Consider the following 6,969-nt stretch of genomic DNA (forward strand, 5'->3'; position numbering starts at 1 on the left):
ATTGTACGTGAAACAATTTCAATTTTCCTTGATGATTGGAGGCGTGTGCCACTGGAGATGAAGGAAACTTTGTGGGTTCATTTTCAGGTTTTGTTTTCTTGTTTCATAGTATGTTTAAAGATTTTATATAACTTCCAGATTTTTTTAAAGTTGTTGCTAATCCATGTTATTGGTTGACAGAAAAAATTCAAATTGAGCTTGAAATGCAAAAGCCAAGTATTAAAGTGGATGGGGGTTGCATCAAGAAACTTTCGTTGTGAACTGGCAACTGAATTCGTTCTACCTAACAAGGACGATCGAAAGTCACTAAGGTTGCCTCCTATTGAATATCCAAGCATTAAAAAAGAAGATTGGAAACTTTTTGTTGACAAAGTTTTGTCTGAACAATTTCAGGTGTGTTGTTTGTTAATATTACTTGATTTAATTGTTGGTAGTTACTAATAATCAGTGGTAACTTTTTGTTCTTCATATAAACTGTTTGTACAGGAAAAAAGTAAGAAGGCAAAAGACAAAAGAGCAAAGAATGTCTACAACCATCGCTTGGGTAGCACAGGATATGGTGGCATGTTGTATAGAAAAGTAAGTGTGGTAATATAGAGTAATTACAGTAACATAAGTAATCTAATGCGTATAATATAATAGAATCAATTATTTATGTTTTATGTCACCTTGTAACAGAAAAAGGAGAGTGGAGTTTCTGAGCGGGAGATTGATCGCAGTGAAGCTTGGTTAATGGCACGAGCAGACCGAGATGGCAAATATGCTTCTGATGTGACGCCAATTGCTGAGAAAATAGTAAGTCACTTGTATACTTAATTCTTATGAATTTTCTTTATAATATGTGTGTGTGGGGGTAGATATTAATGTACATATATACTGCTTTTTGTAATAATTGTATGGCAACATTTACAATTGATAGAAACTCAGTAAGATTTCATCAGAACTTATTTCTTCGCATATTAAAAGGTTAAAACTTGTTTGAGGTGTTGTCTTGTAATATTTTCTGTAGTTTCAATTTGAACTGTATATGGATTTGCTCTTTGTTAAAGATTCAAGAAGGATATTAGTTTAGTTTAGCTGATGTCTTGTACTCGTAATTGCGGATTTACAATATTTTTTTTTGTAGAATGAGCTGAAGAGTCATATTGAACAAGGAACATTCCAATCACAAGGGTCACATGACATTCTAGGTGAAGCTCTTTAGAAGCAGCCAAATGGAAGTAGGGTGCAAGGAGTGGGGCAATTCGTCACCCCATCTATGTACTTTCATGTCCCTGATGCCACTGAGTTAGCAAGAGAAAGAAAGATGTATCAAGAGAGTTTCCAATTCATGTCTGCTCAATTAGAACGCATGAATGCAAGGTTAAATGCGTACAGCAATACTGAAGTTGGAAGTTCTAACTTTCCTAAGCCCAAAACTTCTACTGGTGTTCAGATTGACAATGATCAACAATCCCCTGAAACTCTTGGAAAAAGAAAGGTATATGGCCTGTTACATGTCATTATTTTATTTCCATTTGTATATGCATGTATTAGTACTAATGGTATGTATTTTGATTATTGCAAAAGCTGATTTCCCATCGGGTAAGTCGACTCCAAAATCTGTGAAGAGTAAAATCAAGGACAATCCCACCACAATTTCCCAAGTAACTCCTCAACAAACCCCCGAAAAAGTAGACTGTGAAATTACTTCAAAGCCCACACCGAGAAGATCTCCTCGACTAACTCCTAAAGTACTAGATAGACAGTTCTCCTGTCATGACAAAGTACCCAACAAAGAACCACCAGTCATCAGACCAGCAGAAGTAGCCAAAAAAGAACCCAGAGTCATCATACCAGCAGAAGTAGCCAAAAAAGAACCTCGAGTCATCAGACCAGCAGAAATAGCCAAAAAAGAACCCCGAGTCATCATACCAGTAGCAAAAGACCTCAATGTACGTGTGAAGAATACACGGGCAGCAGCACGATCAAGAAAGAATGACAGGAGTGAATATATGAACATGTTTACCATATTCATCGAGAATTCTTTACCTCGGTTGATCAGGATTCGGCATGACACAACAACCTTTGGTGAAATTTGGGAAACACACTTGGACAAAATGATTTGTGCTGAAATCATCGAGTTTAAAGAGGTCTCAAACTGCATCATTAACATATGGATCAAGTACGGTAAATCATAACTTATGTTTTAGTAAACTTGGCCCTATTATTTTGTTTCCTATATTCAAACTTACTTCGTTATATATATTTGTTTCCTCTTAGACACCTGTATGAGGAGATGGAGAGCAATGGAAGTACTAAACCAGTTCAGTTTGGGCTTTTTGAGAAGCTATATCCAAGGGTCAGTTTCAAAGACAGGACTCAATACATTTCAAAACTGTTAGGCTTGGCAGAATTGGGACAAGTCATCGTATTCCCGTATAACCCTGGGTATAACCTTTTTCATTTGCTAGTAATATTCTTTAATTTGTAGATTAATCACTTTTACTTGTAATTCATGTGTGAGAACAATTTTTACTTTGTTTGGTGCCCACTGGGTGTTATTGGCAATTGATATGGTGAGACGTACAACCTATTACCTTGATCCTTTGGAAGGTAGTCCTGATGAAGAGCTAATGCAGATTGTCAATCAGTTAAGTTTGTTATTTGTATCTTTGATCATGCTATTTTATTTTTATGTTTTATGCTAATTATTTGCTAACGTTAGCTATGTCTCTTAATTGTAGGGGGATTCGAATACATCAGAGTTTAAATTCTGATACAAAGGCCAATGTTCAATGGATACCTGTCAAGGTAAAAATCAGACAAACCTAACTAATTATTGTTAATGTACAGTAAAAAATTAATGTAATTTTGATCTTGTAGTGTCCGAGGCAGCCGAACAGCTTTGAATGTGGTTACTATGTGATGAAATACATGCAAGATATCATCACAAATCTAAACGTTCTGAAAAATAATGTAAGTATTGAAAATGATTTTTACAATACTGTATCATATCGTTTTAATTTATTGTGAAATGAATCAGCTCAAACACCTGTGTGCTTCTTTACAGTTATCTTTTTATTGCGTATTGTATGCATTTTATAAACTGTGAGGGTACTTATAATGGTGACTATGTTGCATACTGTTGAATAGATTATATGAATATCCATATAGACATGAATTAGGATTTGGGATATACACAATGTACTGCATATCCCAACACAAAACAATTGTTTGGGTTGCAAAGTAGTTGTTAGTGGGGATGTGCTATGGTGTCGTTGCTTGTACTTTACTTTGATGAGGATAAGTTGTCATCCTAATTAAGGTTTTGTATCTACATCCATATTTGTATTAAATCGCATACTGTTGGGATTCACAAGTTGCTTCGGCTATCAAATATTATTGTTGTTGGGGTTCACAAGTTGTTTTTTTTTTGGAATTACCATGATCAGGATGTTCAATATTTACCTATATAATTTTGGATAAAACAGTAACATTGTTGGAGTTTATTTGTTGGCTTTAATTGTTAACACACGAATGTATTTAAATGAATGATAATTAAGTAGTTTAGTCAAGGATTTTCGGTGAATAACTTGTTGTTTTAAAATTAAAGTTCAAGGGAGTTGAGGAATACACTGTCAAGGACCTCTCGCGACTTCGTGATCAGTGGGCTACATACGTTACCAAGTTAATTACAGCCTACAATCGCGAGGTAACATACAAGTAATTTATGATTATTTTTCCTTAAAACAAATCTGTGATTTATTTTTTGTGGTGTGCTAATTGATTTTATATACTTGTAGGTGGAAAAAAAATGAAGGCATATGCGGACTCCAAAATCAGTGACTCCAAAATCAGTGACATTGTTATCTGTTTTTTCTTCTTGGCTAAATTTTCCGAAATTAATTTAGTACTTGATCGTGTATACTACTTGTTCAAAGCTTAATTTTGTACTTGAACATGTTTTTTACCCCCAAACAATGATGTATTTGAACTATTTTAATTTAACTGATGTATTTGAAATGTGTATTATGTGAATTGCATTACAAGATTTGGTATGTTTAATATATTTTGGGTTGATTTTAATTGTAAAATAAACATGAATAATGTCATTAAAAAAAATAAAACACAACCGGTATAGCACCGTTAATACTGACACTAATTATTTAAATGACGATAAGAATTTTTGATGTTACTGAGTCAGTGGATTCCTAATACTGTAGTCACATAAATCAGTGACATGTAAATAGTATCATTAAATGCTAACGCGATTGAGTCACTATCCTTGTGACTCTCTAGTGACACAAAATACAGACATAAAAATAGTATCAACTGATACTAACATCATAGTATCACTATGGTGATACTATAGTGACACAAAATACTGACGCAAAAATCACTGACATCAAAGATTAGTGTCAGTGTGTTCTGGCTTGAGCATTACTGACACAATTAACAAGTGTCAGCAAAAGTAATTACTGACACTAAATTGGTGTCAGTAAAGCCCATTTTTCTAGTAGTGCGGAAGTGGATGGAGAAATAAATATAATTAAAAGGGATGCGAATAATAAATGCCAGTTTTTCTTAATTACGAAGAATATATTAGAAATAAATTGAAATGTAACAAAATACTTGAAATAATTCAAGTGATTGGTTTTTTCTCCGTCAATAACGCTTGATAGTTCCTTGTCATGAGCTTCTTATCTTCTGTCTTGAAGGAAGAAATTGAAAAAGACGAATAAAACGATTTCCTTTACACATTCAATCAATGCTGCTGCCTTCATATCTTTATTATTCTCGGAGGGATGATACTGTTGAGAGCCGAAACCATTACCCATACTCACTCCTCTTATGGCCATTTCTAACTCTCTACAATAATTTCGATATTGTTGTTCTTCAGTTCTTCCACTACTCAACAAATGCGAAGGTATGCGATGGCTCCACTCAATCAAGTTGATTTTACATTTGTTATGATCTACTCCCGCCATTGCTAGAGCCTCTATGGACATGTTTTAACAAGGTGAAGGTGGAGCTAAATAAAAGTCACAATTTTCCTGACAGTTTACAGCTTCCAGGAAATTCACCACCTCTATAGAATTGTAATAATAAGAATTGTGGTCTCCGTAAAAGAATTTATAAGAGTTAATATAAAAGATTTGTTTAGGAGAATAAATTTTATACGGACTAGAAATACTCATGATTAATTGGTTATTCAGATGGTTTAGAAATCCTCTCGATATTAGGAAGCCATTTAAGATTCTGATTATTGTTGTTCTAAATATTAGTTTGCACCAACTTCCAATTCCACAATTACTCTGACAACGGTTTTCACAGACTTATTATGTATCTGAATCTTTGTATTCATGAAAGAATAATCTCTTGCAAACGCACAACTTCAATTATGAATCAACTAGCTAGCAACCATTTCTTTACTTTTAATTGCTTTGGAAATTAAGGATTCGTCAGCCGCCAGATTCCACAGTGATTCTTTTTTTTTTTGGTTCGTTGGAGCCTAGTAAACCTAGGCTAAAACAGAACGGGGAATAGAGGTCCCATATATATCATTACATAACCAATAACCAAGACCCTCGGGGGGATTTTCAAAGACATGAAGTCCAAGGGGTAAGGAACCAGCAAGTTTCGCCATGGAATCTGTAGCAAAATTGGCTTCCCGATATGTATGCTTTATGGTAATGAGCCATTGTCTATTCATCAGTTCCTTTATGGCAGTTATGAGAGAAAAATGTGCATTAGGCATCAAGCTAGTAAAGGAAATAAGTTGGGAAACACATTGGCTATCCACCTCTGCAATTAAATAACGAATGCCACGGTCCCAAGCAATATTAAGTCCTTGAAAAAAACCCCGAAGTTCTGCAGTAGTCACCCATCCAAATCCAATGTTCATGCCAAAGCCAAACTGCCACTTTCCAGAGCAATCCCTCACCAAGCCCCCAGCGCTGGCTAGACCATTCTTTAATCGTGATCCATCAGTATTTAATTTGAAAAAGATTCAAGGGGAGCTTGCCATCTAATATCTTTGATGATCTTATTACTCTGACCGAAACTAAGAGTTGATCGTGCATTTTGAATGTCTTGAACCCAAGATTTAATTTCAGCAACACATGAGTGCAGCAAGGGGATTTTTGTGAGAAAAGAAATTGATTACGCCAAAACCAAATTTTCCAGATAGCCACTCCAAAGAAATTGATTTTTGTGAGAAAAGAAATTGATTCCGCAGTGATTCTGTTGCATTGGATGTCTTCAATTTCCTTTTGCATTCAATTATTTGTTGAACTATTTATGCACGAGTGGAGGAGGAATTCTAGAATACATTTGAAATAATACAATCAACCAATGCATGCACACCACTTGTATGGAGATTTTTCAAAAATAAATGTACACATGTCATAACATTATCTACTTGTTATATGACTGACATGATATTTTTTATGTATTCTAAATTTTTTCTGAATGGAGACCATGAGTGGTAACATCCTCGTGACAAAAGAGTATTACAAAGAGAGAATCACTTGTCAATTTAAATATTTATTGTATTGAAACTACTAAGTATATAAGCTCGGACAACCCTAATTTCATGAAGAGGGGTTAAAGACAATACTATTCTAAAAGAAAATGGAACGAAATCGTCCATCCATAGCCATTATTTGACTTTTAGATTTGCCCTTCCAAATTTTAACAAAATGCGCAGACGATTTTTAATTTATTCATGTGAGCGAAGTACAACAAAATTATTGAACCAATCAGAACCAAGATGGAAATGATCATAAGCAAAAGTAATTTGCAAGGACGAATGGAAGCAGATAAATTATTCTAATTAAGAAGGATATTTACTAGGATCATACCTTAATCACTTTATTATAAATTAAAAATGTCCGTACAAAAACTGCCGCAAATTAATTAAACTATTGGAAAAAGAAAACTTGTAGACAAAATCTCAATGAATTTTAAGCCCATTTGGCTAACAAA

This window comes from Citrus sinensis, chromosome 1 (genome assembly GCF_022201045.2).
Source record: "Citrus sinensis cultivar Valencia sweet orange chromosome 1, DVS_A1.0, whole genome shotgun sequence".
Lineage (NCBI taxonomy): Eukaryota > Viridiplantae > Streptophyta > Magnoliopsida > Sapindales > Rutaceae > Citrus > Citrus sinensis.